We start from the raw sequence: 9,996 nt of genomic DNA, 5'->3' as shown, positions 1-9,996 counted from the left end.
CTCGTTTGAGTACCAATGTAATTATTAGAATCATTACAGATGAGTTATTGTCCACTCTGACACTTATTGACTCGTTATTATTGTCCTTGAAAATGAACTTCAATAAGTTAAGGAAATAGAGTGTTTATAAACTACTTTTGGCCTGACCTCCTAAGCGATGTGAGACTTTTGGACATACCGAAACAAAATGAACCTGATGCAATTGTATTAGAAAAATCAAAAAGAAAATACAACGAAAGAAGAAACACAAGAAAATGTGAAGTCAAATAAAGTTAAAGAGTCATTGCCATATATTCATGAGACCTTGTGACTTATTTTTTATTCTTTCTCCTATCTTATATCTCTCTTTCCACACAAAATCACTCACCATTCTTTTAGAAAGTCTATTCCTTGTGCCTCTCTGTATTCTCTCTTTTCTCACTTTCCCCTTTGTTGTAAGTAACTTGGCTCCCTCTATCTAGCTTACGTGTTTTTCCTTATTTGATATATTTGTTTTGTTGTTCAATACCTTTTTTTTTTCTTACTAGTGTCATAACATTACCACACCTATTAAAATCAACCTTGTCCTCAGGGTTTAAGTTAGGATAATACAATTAAATCAAAACCTCATCTTCCCAGATAACCATGTTTCTATCCAGGCTTTCCCATTGCACCAACACTTGAGGAACCAATAAAGTCTTTATCCAATTTAGTCAGTTATTATAAATATATCTTTTGCTTCAAAGTCTTTTTTTTGCCACGAATAAGTAGTTAGAATTATTTTATTTTGAGGATAAAATTATTTAAATCTTATGTATTATTAATAGTTTTCTTTTTGTTAAGTTTTGAGCAGCAGAGAGAACAAAACTTGAACACACAAAAGACTTAAAGATCAACCCAGACTCACTCTAATCCAACCAAGTGGCATGGGTACTTTTAGAAAGCCTCTCTAAAGTAATTCTCTTAAAGCGATGCAACTACTTGCTCTAAACGAGCCTACACAAAGACTACATTTGGAAGCATATGCTAGCTTGATTTAACAAATGAACTTCTTGCTCTAAGTAAGCTAACAAACAAAGAAATTGCTTAAAAAAAACTAGAAGAGAACTTTGGGTGAGGCAAGTTAGAGGCAACCTCTAGAATGTTTTGTTATCTCACTTAAGTGAGTCATTTGGGCACTTTAAGCTAGCATGCACCGACACAAGTCCATTCAAGTCATTTTAAATTAGGGTTTCACAAGAAGTTATGAACCTTTTTCTTTTTCAATCATATTTTTAGGGGATTAGGGAGAGTTTTATTGAGAACAACCTTGTGATCATAGATCCCTCAAAGATCTCTTACTTCCTTGAATGAAATCCTTAGCCAAGGGTGGCTAAATCTCCATTGTTGGAGATTAACGTAGCTACCATATTCATGTAATTCTTATTGTTCTCATTTAATAAAATTTTTTATTTAGTTAATCATTTTTACTTGGTTTATTGTGACTTGATCACTCATTGCATGATTTTATGTAAAAATTACGATCTATGTAAAAATGTTGATAAGACTTATTACTAGAAATAGGATAAACCTTATTAGTCTATTTTAGGTCCTTGATCTAACTACAAGTTGCTTAATAAACTTTGCTAAGAGATTGAAATTTTTCTTAAGTAACTCAAAATTTCTTGCATAAAGAATTAAAGTTTAAATATATTTGAAGGTTATTGAATTAATTGTTAATTTAAATTATGAAATCGAGTAAAATTTTTGAAGGATTTGCATGGGGAATATTAGTGAAATCGGTATCTCTTACTATCTTTATCATATAAATTTCTATTCTTCATTATTTTTTTTCATGTTTCTTAACTTCCATAATTTTATAAATTTTTATGCTTTATCTTAAATGAATTAAATCTCTTTGAATCACCTGTTTAATATTAAAATTAAATTAAATTAAACAATTGTTACACAAGTTTCTGCAGATTCGATATGTTTACTTTTTTCCAATTTACTACTCACGATAATTGATGTACTTGTCAAATATTTAGGAAATATTTTAACGAAGGGGACAAGAGGGAAAGGGAAGGGAAGTGAGGTGAAGAGTTTGATTGAAAGGGGAGAGGGGTAACTCTTTTTTGTTTGGTTCATAAGGGGAGAGGAAATTTTAAAAATCAATTTACTTTGCTATCCTTATAATTTTAAATTTAATAGCATAAATAAGAATAGTTTAGATATGAAATTTAAATGTTTTAAAATCTCTTCTCTCCTCCCCCCCCTCCACCCCCGCTTCCTCCCAATTTTCCTCATATGTTTGGTGGAGGTAATTTAATGAGGGAGATGAATTATAGTGGATTTTAAAAATAATTGTGTTTGATAAACGATATTTAAGGAGAATTGTGAAGAATTAGAAGTGGATCCCATATCATTTTTTATACCCTCTCTATTGAAGAGATTCTTGTGAAATTTAGGAAATGTGTAAAATTATATAATACAAAAAATATTAATTCAAACTATATTATAAAGTGAAGGTAAAATAGTAATTGTAAATATTAATTTTATTTTCTTTCTCACTTAATTCCACTCAACCAAATAACTACAAATTTCATTCTATTCCATTATATTTTTCTACCTATTTTCTATCAAATCAATTCTCATCTATTCTCCTTTATTCTCTTCTCTTCTTTCTTCTCCCCCAAACAAAACATAAATATTAGAGAAAAGTTAAAAGTTAATTTTGGAGGGATTTCCCTCCCCTCCTCTACCTTCTCTTCTCTTTTCACCTAAAATTTAAAAAAAAAAAGTTTTTAAAATTATTTTCCTTCCCCATCTATTCCCCTGAACCAAAACACAAGGCAATCTGAACGAATTGCAATAGTGGTTCGATTTCCTTCCAATTAAGTGTGATAATACTAGTGCTATCAATCTTTCTAAGAATCCAGTACTACATTCTAGAACCAAACATATTGAGATTAGACATCATTTTCTTAGGGATCATGTTCAAAAAGGGGATTATGTTCTAGAATTTATTCAATCAAAGAATCAATTAACCGACATTTTTACAAAGCCTTTACCAAAAGAAAACTACTTTTCAATTAAACAAGAATTGGGAATTCTAGACTCTTCTCACATTAACTCTTGACTCTAGCTAATGGTGATTGTTATCTCTTTCGATATTTATATTGAAATATTCTTTTTGATGTTGCTAAAGGGGGAGAGAAAGGGAAAAGAGAAAAGAAGAACAAGGGAAAAGAAACAACCATTTTTTAAATATACCATTTTTTTCTTGGTTTCTATGATAAAAAATTGGCTTTTATGATTAGAACTTTTGTATGATCAAAAATTGACTTTTATGTTAAGAACAATATAACTTGATCACTACAAATTTCTATTTAAATACAAATCCTTTCACTAAGGGGGAGTGATCAAAATATTTTATTTTATTTTCTTTCCCTTTACAGTGAATTGTCATCATCAAAAAGGGGAAGAATGTGGAAGAACATATGCATAAAGTTTTGATGATGCCAAAGTATTGAATAAAATAAAAGGTCAAGTTAAAGCAAGTTGATCAAGAAGCAAAATCTCAAGAAATAACTAGATAAGTCTTGACTACTTAGCTTGATATGTAAAATGAACTTTTAAAATTTGCAAATTTCACTTGGCCATTAAAATAAGGATTTCAAGAAAACATAAATTTAGTCTTTTTGAATATAAGAATAAGTTTTTGAAAAAGAAGGTAAAAAGAGTGTTCAAAAAAAGTCATTTGCAAAAATATCTAAAGAGTTCATTAAGATCAAAAAGGTGTAATATCTACTCTTAAAAAGAGAGTTATTCTATAATTCCAAATTGATCATTAGATTTGTGAAGGATAAATGGTTTTTCTCGTTGTTGGTTTTTGAATCTCAACACAAGGAAAGGGTGTTCCGAGGTGTTGGAGGATTCAAGTCTTGTAAAGAGTTACTAGAATAGTGGAAATCTCAAGTTGGAGACTTGAGGACTGGACGTAGACAGGATTGGCCTAACCAGTATAAAACGAGTTTACAATTCTTCTTTCCCTACACTTTTAATTACTTGTTATTAATTGTGATTGAGTAGTTTGCATCATCATTAACTTATACACACAAATTTGTCTAAGTAATTGAATTTATAAGAAAGCATTTCTAAAACTCATAAAAGAAGAAAAATTGGTAAACTTAATTCACCCCCCCCTCTTAAGTTATATGAGGCTATTTGACTAACAAGGTGTTATTGGATGATGTTGTGGACAATTTTGTCTTTGAACTGCAAACATGTGACTTATGGGATACAATGTGTTGTTCTTGCATGTGGACCATGTGATGGTTAATGATTAGAAGTCAAAGTTGAACTTAGCCGCGTTGAAATCTTAGCAAGATTTCCTAGCCAATTATGATTACTTTGTTATTTTAGTTTCCATATGAGATATGAATATGTATTGGGTCTTGTATGAAATGCATCATGTGCATAAATTGTTTTGTTTGTGATAGGAACAAAGTAGAATATGTTGCCAGAGAAGGTTCCCCTTAGGGATTCATATGACCTTGGGGATAAACGTGTTTCGAAGCCCCAATTTCCCCCATTGTGTGCATAGGGTGTAACATGGCCTACACTACTATCTCAATACACCCTGGTGTATATTCTCTTAGTATAAAGTGTTGTGATAGTTTGACTCGACATATTCTTCTAGGCTACTCTAAGTGAGCCTTAAGGCAACAGTTGAATTGTTTTACTAATGCTACATGCATATAATTTAGGAAGTTTATGTCAATTGCATTGTCGTGAACATGATGGTTGTGTGAATGAATATTTATCATAAATATTGCTTATGATGAAATGCGGGATTAATTAAATGTTTGATTGTTATCTATTGACTTATGTATGTATATGCCTATGTAACACTTATGTGTGGCTACCTGGTCATAACTTACACTAGTAGTCAGAGTGAGGTGTTTATGACACCCTTTTTCTTCTTGTTGGTGTTTGGTGTATAGATACAAGTGAGGTTCATGTGAGGATAATGAGGTTGTAAATGAGGCTTAGGCCTTGTACTTAGTTCTACTCTGACAATAATGATGGTGAAGGTGATGATAGTACAATGATGAAGGTGGTGGTGATATGATAGTGGTGATGTGACAGTGGTGACAATTGCAATAGAATAGTGATGACAATGATGATATTAATTTTTCTTATGTTCACATTTAAGCAAGTATTCTCAATTCGTTCTCAAATGAGAACATTTGCTAATATAAAAACAACTAATAACAACTCTTAGATTAAAATAAATAATTAAAATTAAAAGATTACAAATAAGATTATTATGTATCATCATTATTGTAGTTCTCTTTATCATTATTATTGTTCTTATTTCTATTATTGTAATTTTCGTTGCCACCACCACCTCCACTGCACTATTGCCACATCATTATTGTCGTTACCACCATTATCGATGTCAAAGTTGTTGACGCCATTATCGATGTCAAAGTTGTCGACGCCATTTCAACCACCACTATTGTTGCAACCATTGTTGTCATCGTCGTTAACCATCACCAACGACGGTGGTGGCAACACTAGTACAAAAGACCCCTTTTACGTCGGGTATTTGGAGCCTTTTACGTCGGAAAAGCATCAGACGTCAATATGGGAGACGTAAAATTTACGTCGGGGTCAAAAACCGACGTAAATTTACGTCGGACATGCCAAGGTCCGACGTAAAAAAGTCATAAAAATTTACAAAAAAAAAAAAAAAAGAAAAACGAGTGCAAGCAGAACGGCCCGTTCTGCTTGGAGAACGGCCTGTTCTCCATGGAGAACGGGCCGTTCTGCTTGATAGACCCAGGCAGTGGTCACTTCCTTCTGCAGCTTCACAAACACGAAATGCAAAACAAACATTATTACGAAAAATACATCCCAGAAAACACAAACATCGGTTAAGGAGTGGTCACTACCTCATAGAAAAACATATGGATGTATGGTTAAGTCATTTCCATCAACACGCGAAGAAGAAACAACGTAACTCCGAAGAAGAAAAACAGAAAAACGTGAAGATGAGGAAGACAACCACGCTTTGAGGAGGAGGCGGAGGGATGAGGAAGAATCCACAATGCGCGGGAGAACGTGAAGATGAAGAAGAATGCCACGATTTGAAATCTGTAGTGCGCGCCCTTCATTTAAGGAGTTATTTACGTCGGACCCATCGATGTCCGACATAAATTTCCTCCTCTTATTTACGGAACTGCCACCGCATTTTTACAACGTCGGGTGTGCTAGTTTCCGACGTAAATGAAGAGACGTAGTAGCTCCTTTTTCCACTAGTGCAATAATAGTGGTGACACTAGTGGTGGTGATGGTGGTGACAACAACGATGCAGTGCACTGACAAAAATGGTGGTGTTGGTGACAATTATACGAATTTTCATTATCGTTATCATTGTCATCGTCAGTTCTAGTGGTGGTAATGGAGGTGGTGGTGATGTGATGAAGGTGACGGAGATAATGACAATAATGATAAGAAAAAATTATGATGGTGGCAATACATGGTAATTTGTGATTTTTCAATCTATATCATTTATTTTAGTCTAAGGATTGATATTAGTTATTTTTCATGTTTTCATATTAACAAGTGTTCTCACTCAAGTCGATATATATATATATATATATATATATATATATATATATATATATATATATATATATATATATTTAACCTAATAACTAACATAAGTAACTCTTTAGCTGAAACTTAATAACTAATCTTTCGTAATATTGAGATTTATCTATGAGAATAACCTCCATTTACATATTTTTTTCAAACACAATAATTAACGATATGTAGATATCAAATGTTTAACTAGATACTTAAGAATAAAATTATCTGCCATACATGCAATATTTAGTAAACTTGTTATGTCATAAACCTTAAATTTCTCTGCAAAATCATTCGGATGATCTGTGTCTCTGTAAGGGGGAGACAACTGAGTGACACTCCAGAGACCCTTAAATCCCGGGATTCAAATTTTCGTCCTCACACCTAATATGCCACTGCAGAGCCCAATGAGCTTATCTCCTACTCTCTGGTGGCGCGTTTCCTTCAAACTCCGATTCTATGCGATTTTGATGCTTTCACATGTTCAATGCATGAACCAGCTGTGCTGATTACAGATTTTTTTTATAGATTTTTTTTTTTATCAATCAGGTCGAATAAAATTATTTTCTATAATAAAGAGTCTCTTTAAGTATTTAATATAATACATATTCAAAATTTTAACACAAAATTATTAATTAAATTATAATAATTTCACACTGATTAATTTAAGCCTTTATGGTTGGTTCCAACGTTAGAATTCACTAAAAAAATTTACATAAAATGATATATATAAAATGTTATTATATATATATATATGATATATTTAGGTATAAATATTTTTTGACATATATTTATACACAATTTTAATATTAATTTTGAATAATATTTTATAATATATTATGTATCATAATATTTTATATTTACATATTTTAACAATATATAAATAAATATTGTATGTATAATGTAGATAAAAGATAATATTTAATAATAAATATCATTTTACTATAGAGTGTCTGTTAAAAAAAAAAAAAAAAAAAGTGGTTTTGCCTTTCTTAGCGACTATTTCTCTGAATGACATTTTAGTTTTTTGTTGCTTTTCTCAGTGGACCAATGATACTTACTCCTTCACGAATGTTAAAGCTTCCATACCAACACGAGTCCCTTTTAGCTTGAATTTTAGTACCGGAGACAAAGTGAACTCATACGTTTTTTTTTTTTTTTTTTAAATTTTATTTTTTTATGTGAATTCAAACTAAATTTTTAATATGGTTCTTTATATATTAGTAGTAGTATTATATTAATCATTTAAATATTTATTCTAAAAGCCATAAATATAATCACATTTATATATTTTTATAAAGGATTAAATGATTCTATTAAAATAATACTATAAGCATATGAAATTTATTTATTTTAAATTTATATATGACTTATTTAATTTACTTCGAATTTACACGAGAAAACATGATATAAATATAAAATTATCCTTTACAATTAGCTTATACATTATTAACTTTAATTAATTTAATAGATTAAATATGTTTTTGGGTTCTTGAATTTTTGTCAATTTTTATTTTTAATTTTAAATAATTTTATTTGATTTTAGTCTCTAGAATTTTTTCTATGAACAAACAATCTTAAAACTAAGGATGAAAAATATTAACAGATAAAAAATTTAAGGATTAAAAGTGAAAATTAATTATTAAAATTAGTAAAATTAATTAATTAATTAATTAATTAATAATAAAAATCGACAGAAATTTAATGATTAAAAGTATATTTAACCGTAAGATAATTACATATATTATGGCATAGGGATTATAACGAATGAAGTTTATTTTATTATCATGTAAATATTTTACATTATTAATGATTAAAAATTTTTAATGTGACTTTAAAATAATTATTATAATTTTTTTCTCTACTAGTTAAACTTAATATTCCTATCCAAACTTAAATTCATTTAACGACCATTTTTTCTTCTTTAATTTTAAGATTTTTTTTTACAAATATTTCTTTCTATAGAGGAAATACCATAATTGAGCATTTAAGGACAGTAGAACTGGAGTCCACTGAAATTTTGATAAAAAAAGTATTTTATATATATATATATATATATATATATATATATATATATCGGTAAAGGAAACATGGATGATGCATTTATGTTTATCACTCTTTTTTCTCTCGGGAGATATTCTTTTAAAAATATATAATAAAAAAATGTGAATAGGAAACATGGATGATGCATGTATGTTTATGGTACTCTATTACTATTATAAAGGACATACACGGATACAACTGCCTTTTCTCCTCTTTTAATTAATATATAGATGATCATATCCTGTATTTGTTAAAAAAGCAAATGAAACATTCGTTCATGTTTTTGAGTAACCATCTATTTAATTGGTCTTTTTTTTATTTTATTTATAATTTTTAAAAAATAATTGACAAAAAACACCTGTTTCCCACTAATGATAATAGAGGAAAATGTTGTATTGACCATTTTACACTATATAATTCTACATTTAGTTCGAAAGAAAAAAGAGAGGAGAAATTAAGAAGTAAATGTATGGTAGGTGATATAATATGATAAAAAATATATAAATAAATATAGTTATAGTGTTTATAAAATAGTGGTGTATTGGTGTTCATGTATTACCACATGTTAGTAAATGATTGGGATCTATAACATATTATACTTGTCTGGTAAATGTGAGCACATAACTTATTGATATAGGATGGGTTAGATGAAATTACTCATGTTTCAAAATTTTGAAATGTTCAATTATTTTGAACTCAGATAACATACGAAACAATATAAAATTAACATAATTTATTAGTATAATATTTGAATTTTAAAATTATATATTTACTAAATTAAAGTATATATATATATATTACATTATATATTTTAAAACAAACAATATCAATATAAATATAATATTATGTTAGACAAAATATTATTTATTAAAATTTAAAAATTATTAATTAATATATACATATTTTAAAATTATAAATTTAAAAAATATATATATATAATATATAATATATAATTTATCTTTAATGAGGTCTAATTTTTTTAATTTAAACCTATAAAAAATTCCTTCATGCCGAATAAATAAGTGGAATGAAACCTATATATTAAGAATACTTTTAGAGCACAAGTGCATTAATTCTAATGACTGGTGATAAGGTATTAATGTTAAATATCTTGGGTGTTCACCTTATAACAATTGTGATTATGTTCGTTTTATAAATTTTTATTTTTCTTAATGATCTAATGATATGAAGATTTTGCTTGTATTTTAACAAATTTTTCCTCAAATAAAAGATTAATTTAAATTTTCTTTTAATGGAAATCTTTTTTTTTTTCATTTACAAGTATTCAATGGTAGCATTTTAAGTTTTAGCCACACTTGTCAATTCTAGATATTTGTA

Source organism: Cajanus cajan, chromosome 5, assembly GCF_000230855.2.
Source record: "Cajanus cajan strain Asha chromosome 5, NIPB_CcT2T_4, whole genome shotgun sequence".
NCBI lineage: Eukaryota > Viridiplantae > Streptophyta > Magnoliopsida > Fabales > Fabaceae > Cajanus > Cajanus cajan.
This window is presented reverse-complemented; position numbering follows the sequence as displayed.